Genomic DNA, 27,864 nt, shown 5'->3' with positions numbered 1-27,864 from the left:
TGGGGGTGTAGAGAGATGATTGACTATAATTTCCGTTAAAATAAGAACTGTGGACCTTATTAGAATACTTAGCTTATTGAAAGAGATGAATTAAGAAAGTTCTCAATTGTCTCCAAGGTATCTTATTGCTACTAATCAGTAATTTTCATGAAAGCAATAAATGTCTTTTCTTTTTAGAATCCAAAACTCCCGGCACATAACAGGATATTTTGTGAATTAACTAATGAATGAGACAAAGGTCTTCTTTTTAAATTCTTTTCTTTTTAAGATTTTACTTATTTATTTGACAGAGAGAGAGGCAGCCAGCGAGAGAAGGAACACAAGCAGGCAGAGTGGGAGAGGAAGCAGGCTCCCATCGGAGGAGCCTGATGCGGGACTCGATCCCAGGACTCCGGGATCACACCCTGGGCTGAAGGCAGACGCTTAACGACCGAGCCACCCAGGCGCCCGAATGAGGCAAAGGTCTTAAATAAAGAATACTAATTGGTTTGTTGTCTTTTATAAAAATATATTTTATATATTATAAAACTAACATTTGGTGAAGTGGTAGAAAATAGGAGAGGATGCAAATACGCTAGGTCTGAATCACATCTCAGGCACTTATAATTTAGGTATATGACCTTGGGCAATACACTTAGTCTTTCTTGTACCTTAGTTTACACATCTGTGAAACTGGTTAACACAACATACTTCAAGGGCGATTAAATAGAATATCTTGTAACACAGTATGTTTACATACAACAAACATGTATGGCCATGTATGTTACAAGGAAGCATAAAATAAACATTTGTTCCTTTCTACTTCATCCCCTAAAAAAAAGCACAAAATGTAATTCTTGCTCTCAAAAAAACCCAATACATTAGAAGGATATAGATCTATGAAAGTATAACTGATAATTGAATAACACCAAAATATAACCTATATATTAAAGTCCGAGTAATGTTAGAAGATCGAAGGAAAAGAATACTAGATTACAATTAATCTGTGGAAGTAGCAAGTGGTAAGCTTCCACACTTAAACACTTCCACGAGGTTCTATAAAATGGGACACTTGTAGCAAAATACCTCTGATCTCTTCATTGTCCTCAGCACTATATTAACATCCATTGCTAATAGTACCGGTCATTAACCAGCACAGTCAATGAGAAGTTGAGGCATGGTTAAAAACAAACAGAAAACAAAACCAAAAAACCCTACTTTTTCTTGAGATAAGATCTTGATTTAACACTTGGAACAAAAGCCAGTTCCTCTCTGACTTCTCAGAGAATCATGTGTGTGCTTCTCAGCCTTTCCATCCCTCACATCACTGCCGCAAGTCATACGTGTAATCTCAACACACTGGCAGTTCTTCAGTGACAAAGACTAATTGTATTAATCTCAGCATCTCCAGTCTTAACATAATGTTTCACACACAACTAAAAATCAATAAACATTTGTCAGGTGAGCAAATGAATGAATGTCAACCTTCTTTGGAATCCTGTTCAATTTATTTTCTTGACTCGCAAGTTAGCATGAAACAACACGCCTCCTTGCTTTCTTAATTGTTTCACATGTGTTAATCATATCCTACAATGTTGTAAGCTCCTTCAGGTGTGGTCAACAATCTATGTGTCTTTTTTTCTGTCATCATGCCAATTCTACCCACAGCGGGGCCCAGCACAATAGCACAGAAAGCTCATTAAGTACTTGCTGATTGATTCACTTTTCTTAGAAAGTAATTTTCTGACAATTGAAGCAAGGGTTTCATTTGTAGGTAGAATATATTTTATGCATATGGAGTAGAATTGTCTATTGTTTAAAGTGATAATCTATTTTAACAGTACTCTTTTTCACATCATTAATTGCATTCCCCTCCAACCCTGTCAGAAAGCAATCTCACGTGTGGACTATATTTCTAGGTTGACATGATAAAGAAATTCATCTGATAAATAATCTAATGGTGTATACAAAAACAGCATAAAGGACACCTCTGTTAGCAATAATAGACCAAACTCTGCCTTCTCTTCATTTGTCAGTCTACTGGCAGCTTGGCATAGTACCTAAAATCCTAGGATAGTGTGTTTTAGCATCTAATCCAAAACACTTAACATGAAACACAAAGGGAAAATGAAAATATTGAAGAAAAGAGAATTCCTCCCAAAACTAAATGGAGATTGACTTAGCCAAGAAGGGAAGAGCTGAGGGAAACACAGATAGACATAGAAAAGCATAAGCTTTCAGTCAAAAAGAACTTCAATTATTTATTCATCCAATATACTGAACACCTACTATGTGCCTTACACGACACTATGTGCTAAGGACAAAAAGTAAAATAATGCAGTCCATGCCTTTAGGGACCTCACAGTTAAAAAGGAGACAAAGAAGTAAACAAATAACCACAATTCAGTATGTGAAATACTAAATGGTATTATAACAGGGACAAACTTAGCATGCTCGACTCCATATTGCATGTATTTCCCTTGCTGCTGTGACCCATAGCATTGAAACTTCTGAATAGCCCTGAACATGGGCATGTTAATTACCAAAGGAATTTTGCTTTATAGCTGAGGTTTGCAAAAACTGTTTTACCCAAAAACTACCTCACTCAAGGAGATAATTGTGTACAGAAATGACTATGCTGTTTAAGATTTATAGGAATGACACGACCTAATTCCTGTATGCAAATATCAACTGACCAAGGACGAAGAAGTTATACAACTTTTCTTGGATGTCTACAGACAACTGTCACCTTTTGACTCCAACCCCCACCCCCTTCCCCTTTTTGTTAACATAAAAAGTTCAAATTTCATGCTGAGGGGACATTGTTCTTTGGGACAATAGTTCACTATCTCCTCAGTTTGCTCGCTTTCCAAATAAAGTCACTTTCCTTACCCCATCTTGCCTCTTGATTTACTAGCCTGTAGTACAGTGAGCAGAACAAGGCTAGATTCATTTACATTATTTGGTAGCAACAAAGGAACAAAGAGGTGCCCTTCTCATGTTTGAAGGTCAGAAAACTTTTTCTGGGGTGGTAATCTACCAAGAGCCAAAAGATAGATAAAATGGCTTGGTAAAGAGGGTCAGGTGAGGCAGGAGAAAGGAGACAGCAGAATCTTGAAAATAAGAGTATGAGATGTTTGCCCTGAGAAAAGTTGAGCACGGCTGGATTTACATCCCAGCTCTACCACCAGCTATATCACTTCTGATATCACTAATCCTTTCTGCATCTCAGTTTTCTATCATTTGAATGCCTCATATTCATACCACTGGCACCTAAACAGGGTTTAGGAAATATTAGTTCCTTTCTGCCTCCTTCCTTTCCTTCCATGAGCACAGACAACACTACCCGGTGCTCCCATTCCCACTTCCTATCCTCGCCTTCCCTAAGGAAGGCAATTCACATCAGCCAATTCACATTAGCACAGGATTCACCTGACCATTTAAATAGCTGTACCTTTTTAATGTAGATCCTTTCATCACCGTTTAAAGCTGACCTTTAGTTTCTTAGGTCTGGCTGTTTATGTGGATGCAAAAGTTCACAACTCCCATTTTTAAAAGCCTTTAGTCTAATGGATTGTCCAATTTCATTCTTCTAATGCTTCTGACCCAGTGCCAGGTCTTGCCATTCAGACCTTTCCAAAGGCTGCCCTCTCCATCTGAAATTCTCTATTTGAGGAAATCTGACAATTTTCCTTGATAAATTTCTCTAGCTTCCTTTCTTCCTTCATAATGTCACTTCAGCTGAGTATCTCAGGTAGGCTTTTCTTTAGTCTTTAACATGCATTAATTTGTCCTAGAAAATGGAAACCATCTAAATAGGCATAATTGTGTGATTATTAAATTTCCTATTTGTTATTCTTTAATCCCTACATTCTTTTATTCCCTTATTATTTACTCATTAAACATGTATATTGTATATCTGTAAAGAGCACAGCACCATCTAGCAACATGGGGTTTTCTGTAAGAACTTCAAGGAGCTTAGAGTCTAATGAAAGAAATGTAACAGGAAAATATAGATTAATGAAATGAAGGAAATAATATGGTAAAAGAAAGAGCAAAAGAGTTATCAAAGTTCCAATTATAGAGCATGGGACTTGTAGCACACTGAGAATCTAGGTTTAAAGGCAAGTTATGTCATTTTCTGCAGCCTTGAACCAATTGCTTAACCTTTCTGAGTTACCCCATATTTAAAATGGAGACAGTTCTTCATCATTACATTGTCGTTGTTGTTGTTTTAAATCTTGTTCCGGAAGCCTTCACTGAAGTAAAGAACATGAAATTTCCTTATAAACTATAATATTTCAGGTAATTTTAAGGGAATTGACCACTACCTGGGAAAGAGTACTCTCTTCAAGACAATGGAGAGCAATATAGTGGGCAGGGTAGTCTCATTCTACACAGACCTATTGAAACTGATCAGCACAGGCAAAAGAGTTTCAACAGTTGTAGCTCAATTCTTCCAATACACATGGTTGCTTTGATGTACACAGTATTTTTAAAACAGAATTTGAAAGCATTTAGAAGGGATGTGTGCTTTCCAGCTCATCTGAGCCCCCAGTTAATTCTTCTCTGACCAAGCAAGAATTTACTACTGCTGTCAGACACTTGGCAGAGAAGCCTTGAGTCTACTGAACATGCACAACAGAGTCAACTCTGTCCTCTCACTGAAGACATGCAACATCTGTACCCATGCATACCTGTATTAGCCTGGATCTGCTTCCTTGTCCTTCCTGTAAATGTTCTTCCTTGATTTTATATAGTTTTACTGTCTTCTCTGCAGACTCTGCATCAATTATTTCTCTTTTGTTTACTATCTTCCTCGTTCTACCCTCCTAGCCACCATCGTCACCATATTTGTACCCAGTGTATTTTCTATAAATATATTTTAGACGTTCAACAGCTTTAGGTAAGGAACTGTAGGTTTTTCTGAACAATGCTAATGAACTTCAAGTCTACAAACATACGTCTAATATTCTGGGCTAGATTCTGGCATGTGAACAAGTAATTATAGAGCGTTATGGCAGGTGTGGTAATACAGATTCAACTGATCGCTTTGGAGAGATGAAAAAGAAAATTCTCCATCCTGCCTGAGAAGGTCAGAGAAAGCTTTACAAAGGAGGAAACAATATTTGAGGTGGCCCATGAAGAGAAAAATTTCCACAAATTAAGAAAGAAAGGACAGTGTTTTCAGATAGGGGAGACAGCTTCAGCAAAGGCATGGAGATGTGAAAATCCAATATTTGGGGGAATGAATTATTTATGCACAGAAATAATATGTCAGGGCAGGTTAATAAACCACATGAGGACTACTCCAAGGAAAACCTGCCTAAGGATCTTTGTAAAAAGGACTTAACGGAGGCTAGAGGTACTCTGCTTGGGGCTCTGTCCATAACAAATACATATAGGCTAGTCTCTATCATTCATGGGAAGCAGATACATATAAAACTTCATAGTCCTTGGGTCGCCTGGGTGGCACAGCAGTTAAGCATCTGCCTTCGGCTCAGGGCATGATCCCAGTGTTATGGGATCGAGCCCCACATCAGGCTCCTCCGCTATGAGCCTGCTTCTTCTTCTCCCACACCCCCTGCTTGTGTTCCCTCTCTCGCTGACTGTCTCTACCTCTGTCGAATAAATAAATAAAATCTTTAAAAAAAAAAAAACTTCATTGTCCAACAGAGATAATGGCCAGCATGTGCCCATGCCTGACTCTTGCTGCAGCCATGGTACACAATGCTACCCAATCAAGGCATTCATCTCTACTGGGGACAGCCTCAGAGTCCTTCCCAACAGAGATTTCTGAAGGGACCACTATCAATTGGTCAGAGTTGGCACTTAAAGTGAAACCTATTTGCATTTCCTTTCTAGGATATATATTAAGAGCAGTGGCTGTAAAAGGTATATTGTTATATAACCTAGAAGAAATCCTTTCACTATAACCCCTATTTGGACAAGCAGAGCCTATGAATGCAAATCTCTCTTAGCCTATGTGAGTCCATGATTCAGAATGCCCTTCTTGGGGGGATGGAGTCTAGACGCTAAATATCTGGAAGAAAATGGAAAATTTCAATCATCCAAAATTCCAAATGTAGCCAAATAACCACATAATTAACTGCAGCTTTTTAAAAGTGATGAGCAATTATCAACTTTAAATTAAGAAAATGTTAGCCTATATTACTTAACAAAAGCATCCTAGAAACACAATCAGTGTGGACAGGCTGAATCGAATAAAGCCACCAATCAATTTACAAAGCCCATATAACATACATGTAAATTAGCCATCAAAGCTAAAAATGCTTAGAAAAAAAAATTCACTTTCACACATTGATTAAATTATTTCCTTTATAAGCATAAACAGTTTAGAGAAGAAAAGCCCAGGACTGATTGCTCAGACTCTCCAGGGTGACGGAAACAAACACATTTTTTTCTTAAAAAACCCTCAGCTTCACAACGTATCCCTTGCCAACCCCCTAAGGAGCAACCTCAGAGTCTGCTACAGGCTGCAGCAGCTGCCTGCCCACCTTCTCAGCAGCAAAAAATATGCTAAGCAGTGATTACCAACAGGGAAGAGGATCAAAAGGTTGAGGGAATGATTAAGCAAGATACCATTCCTTCTAACAGTCAGTTTTCTATAGAGGTGGTGAATGATGGAAGCCTGGGTAATCTCAAATTTCAGTCAATTACATGTGAAACACATCTATTCTGTGCTCCCTCTGTGGGAGCTCCCATTGCTTCAGGCTTCTGGGCACATTGACAACAGGAGAAAACCATCAAAGTCAAGGTGGATTGCTGCCGGAACCTGAGCCTGACAAAGTATATTTCTGTCCCTTCCAAACCATTCAAAACAAATAAATGCCCACAAGCCCATGGAAAGAGACCAAGACAAGACCATAAAGATTCCCAGTCTGTAATGTAAGGAGAGGCTTGGAGTAAGACTTCAACTGGAAGTTATGATTGGTATGAGGAAGATTACACTGAGGGAAGGTGACTGACTTTTGTCATAGAATCCAAGTTCCAGGAGGTGTGAGATGTAAAATGGAAATTGCTCTCATTCTGCAGACACTAGGTTGGAGTCTTGTCTTGCTACTTGCGAGCTGTATGAACCTGCAAACATCACTCAATTTCACTGAACCACACTGTTCTCATCTGGGTGAGTCAAATCTGTTTCTTGTCCTGTGTATTTATAAGGTAGTGAAGAAGAAATAGGAGGGAGGACAGATTATAATAATTTAAGATAAAAATTTATCCCATACAGTTGCATTTGATCTTTACTATAATCCTGTGAAGTAGTTATTATATCTATTTTTTTAAGTGAGGAAACTGGGACCCAGAATGGTTAAGTGACATGTCCAATGTGACACAATTGATAAGTGGTAGAAACAGAATTCAAGCCTTAATTCAAAAATTAATTGTTCTTTTCATTACACTATATCTGCCTCTTCAGTTCTCAAAGTTATGGGCTGGGGTTAAGCTCTCCCAGTATCCGTAAGCACCTAATACATTTATTACATAGTAGATACTCAATAAAGATTTGATAAATAAATTAATAGTGTTTTAAGTATCTAAATTGACTGAGCTCAACCTAGCTAAATAAACACTGATTTAGTACATCCTATTGTCAGACATCATTTTTTCCTATTAGGTGTTAGGGATTCAAAGATGAAGAAGATTCACTTCCTAGTCTCAAGGGAGTCATAGTAACAAACACACATAGAAACAAAATCCAACTCCCACTATATTCCACTTTTAGTTGTCTTCTGTGGTTTCACATAATACATGGACTCCGTTTTGAAAGCATGCTGGAAGTGTCTACAGTTATTTCTCTGCTAGTCTTTGAGGCTTAACCAGAATCGGAAGTATGGATTCCTTTAGTCTGCAGCAGAGCGTGAGCTGGAAGAGCTGTTTTCACTTACTACTTTAGCTAGAAGTGTTAGGTAAGTAATGCTTGAGTCCCAAGGCTCAAATTTTGGAAGTATGTGGAACCAAATATTTGCTATGCTTTCAAAGCCATATTTTCTCTCTGGTTTGTCTTTGTTGTGTAAGGTTAAACATCACCAACATTAATAAAGAAGGGATTTGACCAAAGTCAAGATTTATAGAAGACTCAAAATGCAGTGAATTAGAGAAATCTGACAAGCAAAAGTAGTAATGATGTTACTCCTTAACAGGAAAAGAGATTTGTATCTTTGGGACCAACACAAGCAGCAAGGAGACTCTGGCACTGATATATTTTTAGAAAGCAAATGTATCAAGAGAAAGGGGGTAAACACAGAAAAAGCTGTGAATGCCTTGTCCAATAATGATTATGGAAGAGAGGCATGTGACTATCACAGTCACTGAAGTTTTGCTAGGCTTACAGCGCAGGCATGTTTGATTAGGTCTCTTCCTGATCTAGACAGACTATCCAATAAGGTTATTGAATCTCTTGTTCAAATTCCAGGCTCACCAAGCAGTTTGTAGGAATAGAAAAATATTTTAAGTAAACAAGCTTTCTAAACATATGTATTTTCTTATTTCCCTTGGCCTTTTTTCCATTTAGTCAGCCAAGCCACTTTGCATCCATTGCCTCAAGTAAGGGATGACACCAAAGCAAACAAACAAGGATTCCATTCTCAGCTTTTGAGTTTTAAAAGTCTCTCTTAGCTGGAGAAACAGAAAGGACTCCCTGTAGATTTGGGGGGACACAGGATGAGAAATGTCAATGCTGCCCACCTTCATGACTGAAAATCCCCTAGGCTAGGAAGAGGAAGATCTTGGCAGGGAATCAAGGACTGTGTGTCAACGTTGCAGATACATGACAAAGCAGGGATTTCTCAGGCTCAGAGGTGGGCTGGGGAGACACTGACCTCCCACACAGACTTGTATGATTCATTCACATAAGGGATCTGTAGCTCAGGGATGTGGCCCATATCTCAGAAGAAATTACTGCAGAGCTTAGTTACTAGCAAAATGCCTGGCATATAGTGGAAGCAAATGATTATTGACTAACTCGATAGTGTCCTATCTGGCAATACTAGGAGCTTTCAGATTCTAGATCTGGGGACCAGCCCTGATGACAGTGACTGAAGGAAGGTGCCAAGCCAGCATTTGGTTAATACCCCCTCAATGATGCAGCGCACGAAACTTTAGATATCTAGGGGAAATGCAGTCAACTAAGAACAGGGAACAACAAAATCACACACAGAACCACTTTCCTGTTTGTTATAGCTGCTAGAATATCACAATGTCTCTGCATCTCGTGTCTCTCTAATGTTGCACAGAACTGAACATACACATCATGGATATCATTCTTACTTCCCTTCTGGGGTTCATGGCTGGAAATAGCCACCAGGCGGTGGTTAGTGAGTAACCTGTGGTGCTTACAGCACTGCCTCCTGCTCAAGAAGAGGCTTGCCCTAATTTCAGGATTTCAGATGCAGTGAGCAGTACCTAACAGATAGCTGGATATGATGGCTGAGCCTTTTAGTGCCTTCATGTGTCACAGGCAAGTTGACAAGGTTGAGTTAAGATAGTTCTGTTCAATGCCATTTTTGAAAGCAGTGTGACTCTGAAAAACTCCAAAAGTTTAAACCTTATATAATCCAAATGGCGGAAAAAAAAAAAACCTCCTCCTTCCTCAATTTGGAATAGTGCTTCTATAGAATCTATAAGTGTGGCACATTTTATGACTCTGACATACTAAAAGCATGCAGAAAAGATTCTGCATAACTCAAAATATACATTAAAAGCTCCTCATAAAATTGCAGCTAAGAGAAATCCTGAAATAAATCATTTTATTTAATGAATTTCCCCATTTCTTTCTTCTAGACTACACTCTCTGAAGGGAGGCACTGTGTGTTCCCAACTTTTGAACTCCAGAACCCAGCACCATGACTGGTATGCTGGATGTCAAATAGGTTTATTACCTAACACTGACTGCAGTACCTAAGTAAGCAGCCACTAATTTGTGTACTCTGTGAACTTGAATTTGGTATTTCAGGTTTTTCTTAAAGCAGAGTACTGAGAATATTTTGGAATATTCCCTTTAGTTTGGTAGAAAATAGGTTTTTGGGAAAATGCCAGTGGAAATGCAGTTATAGATCAGGATATTAAAGGAGAATCATACATACACCTAATCAGAATTCCAAGACATGACTCTTCACAGCACACCCATTTGGTCTTTCACTTTTTTTGGGGGGGGGGAAATGTGACCCGAGTGTCAGCCCAAAGATGGAAGTACTCAATTCTGCTGGAGGATGTGGTCTTAAGAAAGACTTCATCAAGAAGGTGGCCATGAAGTGATTCTGGAAGAAAGCATTCATCGTGGTGAGGGAGAGTCAGGACAGCACTACAGGCTAAGGCAGCTGAGGGATGCACAGTGGTGTGGAAATATGAAATAGCTTCAGGTGATTGAGGATATACAGATTCAGAATACTAGAGTTTTAGGTTCAGTGAGCATTGAGGAAAGGTCTGCAGTGGTATTAAAGGGACTAAAACTTGTAGGATTTCCTATGCCAAATTAAGGACTTAGGGATTTTATGGTATGGACAGCGGAAAGAAATTGAAGTTTTGGGGAACAGTCCAGGAGAATCTCATGATGAGATTTAGGTTTCAGGAAAATCACTTCCATCAACGGAGAGAATAAATTGTGAGCCTGGAGGTCAAGATACTATTGTGGTATCCATGCGAGATACTGTGGATGTAAACTAAGACAATAGGGAAAGGAAAGAAGAGAAGAGAACAGATGGTTTCAACTTCCTTAATTAAGCAAGTAGAATACATGGGATTTGGGTGTGAGAGATGAGGAACAGGACATGGGTAGAAAGGTTTCCTGTTTATTACTTGGGTAATTGAAGACATAAAAGTGCAAACTCCAGAGCTGGGAAATATAAGATAGAGCAGGCTTTGCTGGACACATATGCAGGTCAATTTTATACATGCAAAGCATGGGATACATAGATGAGCTCAAGGTGGATATATAATTTGTGAGTCATTAGCATCATTTTAAGCATAATTTGAATGCATTACATCACCCAAGGAGAATGGATGGGGTAAGCCAAGACCAGGGAACAGCAATGTTTTAGGGGTATGTGGGAAAAGAGGAGCCTGTGAAGTAGGATGAGAGCAGTTAAAGAGACCAGAGACAAAAATGGAAAAATCTCTTCCTCTTATTTTCTTCCTAACAAGATCTTGCTCTTTTACAAGCTTTAAAAACTGATCCAGAGAAAGAAAAAAACTAATATATTCCAACTGGCTTTCCAAATATGCCTGTTATGGTTGATTTCCCCCTAGCTTAGAAGGTTACAAGAAAATGACATAAGAATGGCTTTTTTTTTTCCCTTAAGAGAAAAATTTGCGTATCATTCCCATTTGATTACTTCTGAATCACTCCCCAAGAAACTCCCAATGGCTGTTGACAATAAAGAAGTGAAATGCCAAATAGGTAAATGGATGGTATATGTATATCTCTGTGTCTATTTACATATAGTCATTGCCATGTATATGTAACATACACATTTATATATATATATATATATATATATATATACACACACACACACACACANCACACACACACACATATATGCATATATTCTCACTTTATAACAGTAACTCTTTTGACCTCTCCTACCTGTAATGTGACAAAATACAGAGGTAATAAGCTCAGATTATTAATATCACTTCTTGTTCTTCAGGGAAAAACATGTCCCTCATAGAACAGCCTATTACACTTTCCAAATGTGAGTTAACAACAACAACAACAACAACAACAACAAAGGAAGTAAACTAATATTTATTTAGAATCTATTATGTGGAAGAACTATTCCAGTTTCATTATATTCATTATTTCATATAATCATCATCTTGAAAAATACACTGGCATTGGATGCACCATGGATTCAGTCAACAAGTGGATGATAGCTTGAGTACCCTGTATGTCAAACCTGTCTCTTCATACTGTTCTCTCCTCTCAGTTGCTCAGTTGAGGGACACAGTCACCCATGCTTAAACTCAGCCATATGTTTCCAACACTGGCTGCATATCAAAATTCCCCACAAGACTTCTGAAAGTTAATCAAACCTTTCTCTAGGCTTCCTGTATGAGAATCTCAGGTAGGTTCTTAGATTTTTGATTTTCTAAAGCACCACCAGCACCACAATTCTGATACTGAGTCAGTATTGGAAATCACTGACTGTGGTATTCTCAGAACTTCCAGAAAGCATCTGCCAGGGTAGTAGGTGTGGAGCCTGGGTGGCTCAGTCATTAAGCATCTGCCTTTGACTCAGGGCATGATCCCAGCAGTCTGGGATTGAGCCCCGCATCAGGCTCCTCCTCTGGGAGCCTGCTTCTTCCTCTCCCACTCCCCCTGCTTGTGTTCCCTCTCTCGCTGGCTGTCTCTCTCTGTCAATAAATAAATAAAATCTTTTTTAAAAAAAATACAGTGGCTAAAGACCCTTAACACCCTATAAACCAGATTCTGGAACTTCAGGGACCACAACCTATAACACTGGCTTTTTGGTGCCAGCACCTCTAGAAAGTAGAGCTTAAAGAAACTGTGAGATGACTGCTAAATAACCAAGCAGTGAAGGCAGCTAGTAAGCAGAAATGAAATCAGGATCTCAAAGAGGTATCTGTGTCCCCATGTTCAATGAAGCATTATTCACAATAGCCAAGATATGCAAACAACCCAAATGTCCATCAATAAAAGAGTGAATTAAAAAAACGTGGTATATACATACAATAAAATATTATTTAGTCTTAAAAAAAGAAATCCTGTACCCCAACATGGATGAACCTGCAAGGTATTAAGCTAAGTGAAATAAGGCAGTAACAAAAGACTAGTAACACTTATATTAGGTATCTGAGGTAGTCAAATTCACAGAACCAGAACAGTGGTTCCCAGGGGCTTGGGGAAGGGGAAAATGGAAAGTTGCTGCTCAATGAGTATAAAGTTTCAGTTATGCAAGACAAATAAGTTCTAGAGCCTTGCTGTATAACACAGTGCCTCTAGTTAAGAATATGGTATTATACATTTTAAAATATGTTAAAAAGATAGATTTCATGTTAAGTTTTCTTACCATTAAAACACAGATAAATAAAAGAACAGAAGGACATTTTTGGAGGTGATGGATACATTTAATATCCTGATTGTAGGAATAGTATGTGCATAAGTCCAAACTCCTCAAAACGTACATATCAAATACACGCAATCTTTATATGTCAATTATATGTCTAAGACTTAAAAAATAAATGAAAAGTGATTTTTTAATCTTAAAAAAGTAAACTGAAATGGATTATGACTGAGGTTAAACATTCCTTGTGGGACAGAGAACTTTGTTAAATTCGTATGCTCTAAACCTAGCTATAGAACTGCATATTTCCAATTGTTTGTTTGGACCTAATTTTTACTCAGTGTAGTATTTTAAGTTTGCACTCAAAGGCTTATATCACATCATATTCCTCTGAGGGCATACTTCTCTTTATCAATACTCAACCAAGACATGATCTGACCTGATCATGTACTGCAATATGCTTTGTGCTGGGAAATGCTGCTACTGATCCATCATTAGTAGAGACATGAGCTCAGATTTTCTTTCCTAGGGACAGGAGTAGATTTCTATTGATCGTCTATGCTCTTTCAGCCAGCCTCATCACTATACTCCTCAGCCAATGTTACAAATTAGATAGCTAATGAATCACAAAGAGATGTTGAACAGGTTTGCAAAAGAATTCATTCCCTCAGAAAGCATCAGTAGAACACCAGCTATGTGTCAGACACTGTTGTAGGCAGCAGTAGTACTGGGAAAAACAGAACAGAGTCCTTGCCCTTAGGAACTTGGGAGACAGTCATGTAAACAGATCAATACATCAGTGTGATCAATGCTACAACAGAGTCACGCACATCCTGCTATCACAGCAAGGCTGAAGCAGTACCTAGTTCTACCTAGGGAGGTCAGCAATGATTCTGTAGCAAAGATAACATTCAGGTTGTACCTGGAAGACCGAGTTGTATTGTATTTACTTCTTCCTAATTTACACTGCTTTTTAGTTAGCTATAACACACAGTCTCACATTTTTTAAAACTCTTAACTCTCTTTACAGTGTCATAGGCAATTTCCATAGTGATCTAACTTAAACTAACAAATGATTACCCATCACATTTGACCAAAAATAAGTGCCTAATTGAAGAGGCTGATAATAAGCAGCTATGATATATAGATGCCATTTTATGTAGGAAAATCGAGACCTTAAGTAAAGCATCTAGAAAAAAAGACATGACATAACTTTTGTTCCTTGAATTAAATCCTAACAGACATTTTTAGAAATATGAAGTTGTTAGATCTATTTCACTGTGGTAAGCAGAATAATGCTTCCTTCTACTCCCTCCAAAGATGTCCATGTACTGATCCCCAAACTTTTGAATAGGTTACAACATATGGTAGAGGGGACTATGAAGATGTGATTGAGTTTAAGGAGCTTGAGGTGGAAAAATTACCATTATCTTGGATTATCCAGGTAAGCCCAATGTAATCACAAAAGTCCTTATAAAAGGGAGACAGCAGGGCCAGGTCAGAAAGGGGAAGGGGGTGATGGAAGAGGAAGGCAGAATGGTGTATTTCGAAGGTGGAGGCAGGGGCCATAAGCCCAGGAATGCACGTTTCCTCCTGAAGCTGGACACAGATTCTTTCCTGGAGCCTCAAAAGGAATGTAGCACTGCTGACACCATCACTTATATCTGTAAGTCTTGTTTCTGATTTCCAGTATCAGGAAATTTAAGATAATAGGTTTGTGTTGGTTTAAACCACCTAGTTTGGGGTAATTCATTACAGCAGCATTAGTAAACTAATACATACACCAAAGCCTTGACAAGACAACTAAAGTTGAGCTGTAAGCATGGAAAGCCATAAAATCCTCTGTCACTTGTACCATTTTACTATGAGAAGTCAAAGATTTCCTAAAGAGAGTGGAGGGAGAATTACTCACATTTGTTCAGAAATTTTGTCATCTTCCATAAAGCTATAGCCTCCTTGTTCTTTTCCATAGAATTTTCAAAAAGTATGTTGAGGTCCACTGAACAACACCTGGGCTTTGGGCTCCTTAACCATCTTTCTAAAAAGAATAAATTTAATTTGAACAATGCTAAGGATTAGCTAACCGGTCTTCATCTGAATAAACTTATCAGATCAGCTGACAATTGAGGGATGGCCAGTGGTATGATAGTTCACAAAGCATGGGGCTGGATATTCTTATCATGATAGTTAATGCCACAGATACCACCCTTCACTTTAATAACCTTAGATATAAAGGTCAAAGAAAGTGTCAAAGCAGAAGTAAAAATATGGAGGTAAAACCCTAGAGAAAACTAAACCCTGGCATCTTTTGCCACTTTTCCTAGGAACAAGAGCCCTGATGAAGATTCTTGGTTTCAATAACCCAACCTCCACTGCCAGCTTTCTTTGTCTATTTTCTAAGAAGATTGTTGTGGCAACAAGCAGATGAGGCTGTCAATGATATCAAAGAACTCTAGGAGGGGATACCTTTTTGTGATGAGCTTTTATTAAGAAGAATATAGACCAAGATAGTAAGTCATATATTTTTTTGTAAGGAAGCACAGTAATTGTATATGTCACACAAATTTTAACATACCATTTTTTATATGCCAAACACTGTGTCGGGGGCTAGAAGTAGAATAGTGTTCAAGAAAAACCTCACCAAGCTTAAAGTTTAACAGAGAAGACAAAAATAAAAGCACAAAGACTCTCAGAATGGGGGATGCCTGGGTGGCTCAGTCAGTTAAGCATCTGCCTTCAGCTCAGGTCATGATCCCAAGGTCCTGGAATCGAGTCCTGCATTGGGCTCCCTGCTTAGCGGGGAGCCTGCTTCTCCCTCTGCCTGCCACGCCCCCTGCTAGTGTGCTCTCTGCCCCCCTCTCTGGGGAAAAAAAAAAAAAAAAAAAACCTCTGAGAAAGGATAAAAGGGAGCCCTGACTATTTTGTGGCTACTCAAGTGTATTAACTCAGGCTGCCAAACCAAAATACTAGAGAGTAGGTGGCTTAGATAATAGGAATTCATTTTCTCACAGTTCTGGAGGCTGCAGTTCAAGATCAGGGTGTCAGCAGGACTGGTTTCTGGGTAAAGGCTCACTGCCTGACCTGCAGACAGCTGCCTCCTTGCTATGTCTTCACAGGGCAGAGAGAGAAACAGAGAGATACAGAGGTACAGAGAAGGGGGTGGGCAGAGAAAGAGAACCCTCTCTGCTATCTCTTTTATGAAGGCCTTAATCCCATCATGAGGGTCCTATTCTTATAACCTCATCTAAATGTAATTACCTCCCAAAGGTCCAATCTCCAAATACCATCACACTGGAGGTTAGGGCTTCAACATAGGGATTTCAGGGGGGACACAATTCAGTCCATAGCATCAAGGAAGTCTTTGTTTGAAGATATGTGAATTAAGGTTACAACAGAATAGAAAATGCTTAGACAACTGCAAATAAAGGAAGAAGCATGTACAAATTCCAATATGGGAAGGAACTTGATATACTTAGGGAACTGAAAGAAAGAACAGTAAAGCTGTAGTACAAGGAGGGAAAGAAAGACTGGAATGAGAGAAGGCTGGTAGGAGGTGATCACCCAGAATTTTGTGGGCTATCATTAAAAGATTATGCAGTTTATCTTTTTTTTCTTAAGATTTTATTTATTCATCTGAGAGAGAGAGATAGTGATGGAGAGCACAAGTGGGAAGGAGAGGGAGAAGCAGTTTCCCTGCTTAGCAGGGAACCTGGTATGGAGCGTGATCCCAGGATCATAACCTGAGCCAAAGGCAGATGCTTAACTGAGGCACCCAGGTGCCCCTATGCGGTATATCTTTAAAAAATGAAATGCTATCAACAAATTTTAAACAGGGGCAAATTGTAATCAGATTTGTCTCATAAATCTCACTGTGGCTTCTATTTGCAATATGGATTGGCATGGGACAAAAATGATGTGATGAGATCAGTTAGCAGTTCATGTGAGATATGAGGATGATGATGGCTTGCATTAGACTGATAGCAGAGATGGAGAGAAAAGGACACATTCAAAAATATTTAGGAATTAAATTTAACTGATATGTAAAAGGTAATGAGAGAAGAAGAAGATAAATCATGGCATGTGGCTTGACATGCCTAAGGATGGGGTGGGACGGACAATCCCTTGGATGGAGAGGTACGGGGGAAATCCCTGACATGGAGAACATTAGAGAAGTAGATTTCTTAAGCAAAAAATCATAAAACAAGTTTTAGATATTTTGGCTTGATGCATCAAGGTGAAGGTGCTGAGAAGATAATTGGATAGGTCAGTTTAGAAGAGAGGTTTTGGTCGAAAATGTAAATTTGGGATAATCAGTAAATAAACAGTAACTGATGTCATGGAAGTGAGTAAGATCACTTTGGGAGAGAAAATAGAGTAAGAGTGCAGAGGACTTCAATAGCAAGGAAAATATAGTACATGACCAACCTGAACACTAAAGGTCTCTAAGGCTTTGAACCCCATATGAATACTTCAGCTCCTAGGCAAGGGGGTTGGGGCAGCACCATTGATAATACTTCATGAACATCATGGTCTTCCTTTCTCTTTCCAAGCAGTCCCATGCTACCTTCAACCCTCGAATTCTTTTTTGTCTCTCTCGCTCTCTCTTTTTTTTTTTTTTTTGCCATTTTTCCTATCATCAGTCAGGAGAATAGTATCTGCCTTCTCCCATTTCTGTTCCCAAATAAGCTCTAAAAGGAGAACAAAATAGACTTCAATAAAAGTAGAAGAAAAGTCATAATCCGCTCTCTTTTTCACTTGCAATTCACCTTTTCTTTCTTCTTGACATTTTCTAAAACTCCACATTTTAAATAAAGTTTCTGATAATTAGAGAAGCAAGTTTCCCAAGAATAAACATCTAATATAAGTAGCTCTTTATAACAAGCTGCCAGCTCATTATGTTGGCTAATAAATAAAATCTATTCAGTCATCATGGAAATGGAAAATCGTTTCTAAAAGGAAAAATCGAACAAATCAACTCTGGTCAGTATTTTCTATAGGGAATTAGATGAAGACCATGATAAGCCTGTTTTCTCTACTGACTTCCTACTTGTTGAAGGATGGGTTCACCGTACCAAAGCCTGCTTATCTGTCCCTCAGTAACACAGCACGGACTAGAACTCCAGTTTTTCAGAGACTGGAGAAGTCTCAGGGTATAGTTTTAAGGCTGGATTGTGTTTATAAACTATGAATTGCTGGCTCTTCTCTGGTCAGCATGAATATGAAGCTTCTCACAAATGAGAGTAAATCCTCCACAACACTACAGTTGTGAAATGGTTGTGCTCCTCTGGACTGTTTATCTCCTTTCTCTAGTTTCTCTGGGTCTCTCATAGTCACCACAATGACTGTTAGTCAACCAGCAAATATAATCGTATGTCATTAGCAAAAATAGATTGCTCCTTGAATGACACCACAAAACACCTACTGCCTCAAGGCAGTATGAAATTTTTGGTTCAACTGGATGCTTAAAAATCACCAGATATTTACTGAATGCCAAAGCAAAAAACACAACAAAAACAAACAAACAAAAAGAAAAAACCCAAGGAAATATTTGACACTTTGGACTATTAAGAAGTACAAGCTTACTCTTGATTTCCAGAAATTCATAACTTATTGATGGCTCATGACAGTTATATATCACAAGGCAATAGGTTAGAAGGATAATTAAGCTCATGCATTTAGGATAGAGTGGTTAGTGAGAGCTCTTAGAGAAGTGATATCATGTGTGGTGTGGTGTGTTCTAATGATTAAGGTGTCAAGAAGCAGGATGAGGAGAGAGGTACATGTCAATCTGATTAGGTAAGGACAATGTGGTTTTGGAATTATGGAAGGCAGGATCTAGGTCTGTTCGTGTGAAGCAAAAGTATTAGGGTATAGGGCTGGGAGGTTCAACTGTCAGCATCATTATTCATTGACAATACCATGCTTGCTTCAGCAGCACATGTACTAAAATTGGAATGATACAGGGGAGATTAGCATGGCCCCTGTACAAGGATGACGCACTAATTATTGACAATCCCTATTACACCACAGCCACGCATCAAAGCATTTTGTATGCTCTCCACCACAAGTATGGGGCCACCACTGCCCATTTATTACAAAGTGTTAATCTAATTTCAGAATACATTTTGGCTCAAAATACAAAATAGGTTCAAAATACATTTCAATCCAAGTGTGAATGATATCAAGATCCTCCTAATCCCAACTTTTTCTTACAGCAGTGAATTCTGGTACGCAAATGGACCTAAAAAAAAGAAGAAGAAGTCCAGCATAATTTATACTAACAGATGTTTCTAGAAAAATTCCAAATCAGGGGCGCCTGGGTGGCACAGCGGTTAAGCATCTGCCTTCGGCTCAGGGCGTGATCCTGGCATTATGGGATCGAGTCCCACATCAGGCTCTTCTGCTATGAGCCTGCTTCTTCCTCTCCTACTCCCCCTGCTTGTGTTCCCTCTCTCTCTGGCTGTCTCTATCTCTGTCAAATAAATAAATAAATAAAATCTAAAAAAGAAAAAAAAAAGAAAAATTCCAAATCAGCGAAAGCCTAGGAAAATAACCAACTTTAAGGGCTTTTAACAAGCAAGCCAAAAAGAAGAGTACTATGAAGTGATTTTTTTTTTTTTAAAGAACAATCATACCATGAATCACTTGGGACAAAGATAATACAGTAGTCATAGTAGATGAGAATGAATGGAGAGGAAACAGCTCACCAGAGAGATGGCAAATACTTACTAGAGAAAGAAATTACCATAAAGCTGCACAAAAGAGAACCCCAAGCCTAAGGAAATAAGTAGGAAAAAGTCAGCAGAAGGCAGAATTGGTTTACCCCGGCCTATAAGACAAAGACAGGCTTCAGTGGAACTGAGAGCTCACTCAAAGCATCAGTCACTTCCAACTGGGATTCCCTATTAAAACATGAAGACAGTAAAGTGCCCAGCTATCCTAGTGACTTATTTCAGAACCCCTCCTCCTATGTCAGTCTGCCATCTGCCCAACAAATTAAATGGCACATGAGTGAGTTTAGGGCGCAAACAGCCTAAGACATGGTTGGTTTATCCTGAATTTTTTGAAAGGTATATTTCCACCTTTCCAGTTTGCATAAAAATGAAATTGTTAAAGTATAAGCATATTGCCTTGCAGATGTGTATCATATAAATGATGAGTAATTAAATAAATGGTATAATATAGAACCTATTTGCCACGTAGTAAGTACTCTAACTGCAATGTTCCTTTATTCCAAAGCAGACGTGTGAAAAACTAAGCTCGTAGGCACAGTTAAGAAAATTCAGCCTTTTTCCATAGTATTCAAGAGTGTTCAGAATGTTTGATGTATTGGCATTAGTTGACTCTGAGGAAAGTACACATAATTTAGTTTGGCCCAAACTCTTCCAATAATTTATGATCTCTAGACTTGCAGCACAAAATGATTAAGAAAATGAACCATTAATTTATTCACTTATTCAATAAACATTTATTGAGTACCTATTAGGCATGGCACAGTTCTAGACACTAGAGATAAGGAGATAAAACATTAATGGAGCTTACATTTGGTGGGTCAGATGTAATTATAAATAACAGTATGAGGAATGTGAGAACACATCAAAAAATAAAACTGCAGCATATTGCAACCAACTGAAGTATATAATTTGTCATCATATCTTCAAACGATCAGAGTAGTGTTAGGGCATAAGTAAGTTGGGGACAACAAAAATTAGAAAGTGCCTGCTGATCAGACCTGGAGAAGAATGTGCCAGATGTGACCTTTGCCTTGACATTTGCAAAGCCTCCTATTATCTTATCCTGACAATAGGTTACAAGGCTTGGTTTTAAAAACATTCCAAGATGTAACTTTAAAAACTCAGAATAACTTGTTTTTCACTTCCAAGACCCTTAACACTTCATTTTTTAAAAATCCAATTGAAGAGGTTAAAAGGAAATAGCAAAATACAGAAAAGAAAAATTGCACTATGTCAAATCATTTCATGATTTCAGATACTTGGCATGTCTGTTTCTGGAAGTTCTTATTTGTAGACATTGTTTCAGTAAAAATCTAGATAATAGGGTATATGCTAGGTTTGCAACATTTTTACATCAGATTTGCTTATATCATAACATTTTAATTAATTTTTTTAAAATATTGATCTGGGGAACTTTGTAAGTAGATATCAAAAACTTTTTGCTTTACAGAATGGATAAAAATTGAATATGCTTTTTTGTTTGCTCTTTCTTTTTTAATCTAAAATGAGATGAATGATAACCAGAGTTTCCCGAAGTAGATCAGAACTGGACAATAAACTCGAGTAACTGACCAATGTACATTTGGTTGCTACTTCTGTCAATTTCTTCTCTCTTCTTTACTTCTCCCATCCCCCATGGTTTCTGAACTTTACTTTTCTTCTTCACAACCAGATGTTTTAGGGACTCATCTCTCAGGTGCTGATCTTAAAAGTTAGGGTGCCCAGTGTGGAACACAAACCCTTTTTGCTCCTCAACGAGAAGCTCCAGCTTTTGAGTTCCCTCCTGATTGTGGGTTACCACACCAAGTGGTGGGGTTTATAGTGAGACTGTTTCTCAGCCTTTCCTATCCACTTCGATATGGTTTCCCTCTCATGTGCCTGATGTGAAGGGGCTGCTTCGCCAGTTTTTTTAGTCTAGGTTTTGTTTTGTTTTTTCCCCAGAGCAAATTTTTCCATATATACCCATAGATTTGGTGTGTCTGTGGGAGGAGGGGAGATCAGGGACTTTCTACATCATCATCTTGGACCAGAACCTTGAAACTGATCAAATTTTACTTTTCTACATTCTTTCCTGCTCTCCTTGGAACTGTCACTTGGGTGTTTTATTACCATGCCTCTTCATCTCCTATGAGTGATTTGATTGGGTATGAAAAGATAAAATAGCCATCTTATCAGTCACGAATCTTTTATTTATGCACTTCTAAACATTGCATTCTTTATAAGCACCTTAGTCAACACTCATACCTATAACATCAGTCAGCACTGATGTTTTTACTTTTCCTTCTCTTTGGAGGCATTTTAACAGCAATAAAAAGAAAGGATTATAACATTCATTCTCCTTTTCCTTGCCTAGTGTGAGTTTTCACTTTTGTAGCTGGAGGCATCTGGGCAAACAAGTATCTACAGACCTGCCTAAAGTTGAATTCTCATTGTCAGCTTCCCAACAGAAGGGAAGAGCATAAACAAAGACAAGCACATTTCTGGAATTTCTCTTTGTCAAATATTCCTCCATTCTCAAGCTGAAGCCAAGTGATGGAGATCACAGCCCAATCACTGATGAAGGCCTGAAGCATACTGTAAGAATCCAGGATCAATAATGTGTCTCAATGTCAAGAACCAGCTTAGTCTTCTCAAAACTGGGGTGCTAATTCCAGAGGCCCACTGTTTCTTACTGGGGGTGCTGCTGATATTCTGGGCAGACAAATTGTGCTATTGTCTCTTACCTTGCTGGGTACTTAGCACCCCAGGCCTCCTCCCACTAAATGCCAATAGCTTTCTCCAGTCATCACAACAAACAAAAATGGGACCAAACATTTCTAACAGGTGCCTAGGGGGATGGTACTTCCACCAGGTATGAACCACTGTGCAAGGCCAACTGTGATATGGTGATAATGATGCCTGGTGGAGAAATCAGGAAGGCAGGTGGTAAGAAGTAATAAGTAAGCAGTTGCAGGTGGCACAAAGACTGAAGACCTATACCTCTGAGAGCTTGTAATGCTATCCTGGACAGGGATGGCCCAAAATGCCATCTAGGATCACTCAAAGTTTCCAAAATGGGGAACATACTCCATCTTCTATTCTTTTTAAATGTCTATTTCAAAATACATATTTTAAATTTATATATTAATTGATTTGTCACTCTTGTTTTCAGATTTGAGTTGCCTTTATAGGATGTTGGTTGCTTTACAGAATTTCTCATGGACACCAAAGGAATGGCAGCAACCCTTGAAATGAAGGGAAACATTTACTACTTGAATCTTAATGTCCTCAAACAGTATAATTCTCTTAAGGAGACCCCCAAAGAACACACAACATGAAGGACGTGTCAGTACCAAACTTCTCAAAGGAAACGTACAGCATGCTCCTTGAGTGTGTCAACGCCAAGCACTGAGGAAAGCAGGTTCTCACAGGGAAGGGGCTTGCAGCTGACACCAAAAGAAAGGCAGCAAGGAAAACAAGAACGCCTGTGGGGCATGTCTGTTCCCTTCCAGCAGCAGGGAGTTTGGGGTGTTTTTCTCCCTCCAAGTCAGAAAGTGACAAGACCCAAGAACTTATACTAGGAGAATAGGAAAGTTAAGAAAAGACACTTCCATGGTCGCTTGTGGAAAGTAGGGAGAGGAATGAGGAGTGTTGAGACAGTACCTGAGGGCTCCGCAGCCCCAGACAGAAAAATGCCTGCTTATTCCTCTTTTCAGCGACTGTGAATGATTTGAGATTGATCTTTGAAATCTTCAGTCTTATTTTTAAAAAGGTTTTGGGTAAATTATAGTTATCTTTATTCCCTCACAAACAGTATTATGGGGGGAGAGGTGCATTCCGTGTGCCAGGATTTGCCCTTTCTGGGCACCAGGGTCTTGCTTGGTTGATTTAACTCAAGTCCTTCTTAAGATGAAAAAGATTTTATGAAGGATGAAATCCACACTCCTAAAGGAGAAATATATACAGAACTTTTAAAGAGCTCTTACTATTCACATATGAGCCCCCATTCTTCTATTGCTTCTCACTAATTACTGATGATGTTGCACCCACCCTTAACCTATTGGGCATGGGTGGAGGAAAATTCTGGCAGCCCAAATTCTCAACCCAAACCATCAGCGCCAGGATGTTCACTCTTACTTCAGAGAGCTTATTTAAATTACAGTTTTACTCAAAATGTCATTCAAGTTACTGAGTTCTTATCAAATTTCTTCTGGAGGTCTTGTTTCTTTCATTGCCCTCAGCAGAACGTAAGCAACAAATGAATGATGCTAAAAAGTTCTGCGCCTGGGTGTGCATTCTCTGTAGAATCTGTGCTCTGTGGCACTTTAAGTCCTTTTGGCAGGAAATCGTAAATTGTGCAGAAACATAGGTACCCTGAGACTTCTTGTGGCAAAACACTATGCATTAGCCTGGCACCTGTAAGCACATTGAGGAGCCAAAGCTATTTTACACATATGATATATGCGTTTTAGAATGTGTTTTCCCCCCAAATCAAAACACAAGCCAGGATAAATATTCATGTCCTTCCTTATCAAATAAAGAGTTCCATTGCTATAGACAATTATTAGAGAAAAAAGGGGGAAAAAGCATTTAATTTCAAATGGCCTCATAATCTGCTGCTAGAGAGTTTTATCTTAGTCAAGCATTTTCTGGTTAAAATTGAACCATTTTATCTTTAGGCTATTAAATCTTAAAGTTATGATACCTGGATTGAATAAAGATAAACTGAAAAACAAATTATAAAATTATGTATAAGAATCCTTAGAGCTATTTAAGCATTTTAGCTTTAAAGTACTAAAGAAACTTAAAAGCAATGTCAGCAATGGGTAGCCATTCAATGTAACCCTGATCAACAAATTTTTGACTATCTATTCATGCATATATATATATATATATATATATATATGCACAGACATATACACACACACACATATATACACTAATTCTACATTCATTTTCAAGAATGCTTTTAAATTACTCAATACAAGGTAGATGATGTGCACACTGCTTTAAGGTTTTGTTCTGGTCCTAACCACCATTATTCACTATTTCCATTAACAAATCTAGATGGTGAAAGAGAAAGTATAGCCATTAACCTCACAGAGACCAGCACTCTGGCAAAAGTTGTTTACATACCAGAGGGAAAAGATTATATCTGAAATGACTTTGAAAAGTTTTTCAAGTATTCAAAAAACAATTTAATGAGCCAAATTTTTTATAAGCATCTAATGATTTTATGGCATGTACAAAGACAGACACAGTAAGAAGGCAATAGAGAATAATGTTTAATGCCATGGAAACCAGAGTCAAATAGAAAGAACTTTAATTCTTGGCTCTGCATATTACTGGCTCTATGAGGTTGGGCAAATTGCTTAGTTCCTTAAGGTCTCAGTATCCCTATCTGTAAAATAGAGATAAAAATAAACATCTCATAGGAGAAGCATGTAGCACAGTGTCTGGCACACATTAAGTATTCATTACCTGTAACCCCTGCTAATAGCAGTGAAAATTACCACCACCATTCCATCAATCCTTTCAGGTTACAGTGTTCTAGGGAAGGATTTAATGCTCCAGTGGCCAGAAGGACTAAATGGATTTTCAAGTCATTACTAGAAACAAAACAGAAGCAGTGACAGAATGACTCAATGATTCAACAGATTCAAGAAAAGATGCTCCACTTGGAAATTCAATTAAACAAATGCACAAATTTTTACTGAGTGTCTACTCTTCACTAGGTAGTGTTTGGTTCCGGAGATTATAGACCTGTAGAACAGGGATTTGTTCCATGGAGGGAACAGGCTGGAGAGAGAAACTCACAAACCCCTTCGAGGGGTATTAAAGGAAAGGAGGAATCGGCCTAGCCTGGGAAGGTCAAGGGACACGTTGAAGAATGGGCAACGCTGAAACGCAAGCTGAGGTTAGTTGCTAGTGTGCAAAAGTTTTTATCCTCAATCTCTGTCAGTTGCCTCTTCCACTTCCCCACACTCAAGATAGTTCCTAGGGCTACTTTCAAATATTTTCTGGGGCCTACATGTTTATAATACAGGAAAAACACATCCCTGTTGACTATCAAAATTAAAGAAGAGACAAAAAGACCCTTTAATTCTCTGTCATGTGTCCTCCACCAATCTATTATGGCTAGTGAATGTGAAGAAGGAAGGTGGTTAGAAGTTATTTTTGTTAAAGGGAGATTCCAGACCCTGTACTGGTCTTGGGTAACAGGGAAGCTTACCCTCAAACAACTCTTGGTGCCATTGAAATAAATGATTTGGATGGACCACAGCCACAACTCATGAAACTATTTATGTTTGTATATTCTCTGTATAATATTGGCTGGCATGTATCTAAAAACAGTGTAATATGAAGGAGCCAAGCACTTCATTTGCCAAGCATTTGTCTTCACCTTAACTGAGCAGTTCACTTGGGTGGCAACCCCATAATCTGCAGAGGTAGAGAATGCATTGTTCAGGAGAGGATAACAAAGAATGTTTAATGGAAAATATTTATGTCCATTAGTCTTCACATGTGACCCAGTCAAACACAATCAATCGTCAATGCAAAAGATTAAGCACATTAAAACATAATTTCTGAGGATTTAGCATAAAGTACGGTTTATATGAAATTAATTTTTAAAAAATATTCATCTTTAGGTCATCTCAAGTTCTGAAGAGGTACATAGGCTAAGATTCTCACTCAGATCTCAATAATGTCAAGTGACCCAAGAAAGCTACTAAAATTAGGAGGGGGCGCTTGGGTGGTGCAGTCATTAAGCATCTGTCTTTGGCTCAGGGTGTGATCCCAGAGTCCTGGGATCGAGCCCCACATCAGGCTACTCTGCTGGGAGCCTGCTTCTTCCTCTCCCACTCCCCTGCTTGTGTTCTCTCTCGTGCGGTCTGTCTCTCTGTCAAATAAATAAATAAAATCTTTAAAAAAATAAAATAAAATGAAGAGAATAAATCTCTAGTACGGGAGAAGAGTTGATGTAGACACTAAACCATGAACTTTTCCTTTGCCACAGACTTTCAGTTATACAATGTCCAATTCATATGTTAGGTTCTGCTGTGTAAGAGATACAGAGCACCTTTAAAAAGACACTGAAAAGCACCATCTGTTCATGTTGAAGGAAAAAAAATTAACTTCTTAATCATAAAAGTTGCTCTCCGAAGAAGTACACTGAAAACATCCGGATGTGGGGTTATAATTAAAAACAAAACCAAAACAGCCTCCATTAAAAGAAGCAAAATGCTTAATTCAAATGTACTGCATAGCTGATAATGAAAGTGAAAACGCAGGCATCTATAGATATTGGGAAGTCTTGGGACCTGAATTTTATCACTGACCATCTGGTCATATTCATACTTGGAGAAGAATCTTTAAATGACAAAAAAATTCATAAAAAGTCTAAAAGGAGTTTATTACAACTGGGATGCCTCTATTAATTCTATATTCCCTTCTGATGTGGGTTATGTAAATTTCCACTGGTGACAACATGTTAATACAAAAGTTTAGGGCTTAATCTAGTCCAGCCCACTTAACCAGAATCAAGAGAACAGGCATTAAATAAGTTTTTCATTCAATCAGGGCAATAATAATAATTTACCAAGTATCACCCTTTGATCACTGCATGTGGAAAAATGGACCCTCACAGTTAAGTTACTTGCTCATGGGTCATGTTCCTAGAAATCAGCAGAGTGGGAATTCAAATCCAGGTCTACCTGCCTCCACACCCAATATTTTTTTCACTACGTTAGATTGTCTCTCGGGCTAAAATTAAAGGGGTTTGTCTCTCCCCATTTCTTTAGCATGACCACTACTTCTGATATAACTAGGATCCACTATTATCCAGCTGCATTTAATTAATTTAAATCTCCCCATACCAATCCATTACCTGAAAGACTATTTCTGGGAGTTGAAGTTTCTCTGAAATAATATTATGAATAACAACAACAGCAACAGCAATAAACCATTAGCGCTCTCATTTATTCATATTTTTTTCTCTTTGTTTTCCCCCACGATAGTCCACTACAGGCTGATTACCAAACAAGGGTTTTTCTTGTTCACATATTTTGTTATTTTTTTATCCTTTTTTGCAATTCCAGGAAAAGAGGCCTGTTTCTTCTTAG

General features: G+C 38.4%; 1 protein-coding gene and 1 pseudogene across 8 annotated transcripts in view; one reads left to right on the top strand and one right to left on the bottom strand.

Moving 5' to 3' along the window:
- DLG2 (discs large MAGUK scaffold protein 2) overlaps positions 1-27,864 on the bottom strand; it is a 1,964,683-nt gene that overhangs the window by 1,289,818 nt on the left and 647,001 nt on the right. The window lies entirely within an intron of this gene.
- LOC117803566 lies at positions 18,952-19,052 on the top strand (annotated as a pseudogene).

This window comes from Ailuropoda melanoleuca, chromosome 8, assembly GCF_002007445.2.
Source record: "Ailuropoda melanoleuca isolate Jingjing chromosome 8, ASM200744v2, whole genome shotgun sequence".
NCBI classification, from domain to species: Eukaryota; Metazoa; Chordata; class Mammalia; order Carnivora; family Ursidae; genus Ailuropoda; species Ailuropoda melanoleuca.
This window is presented reverse-complemented; position numbering and strand designations above follow the sequence as displayed.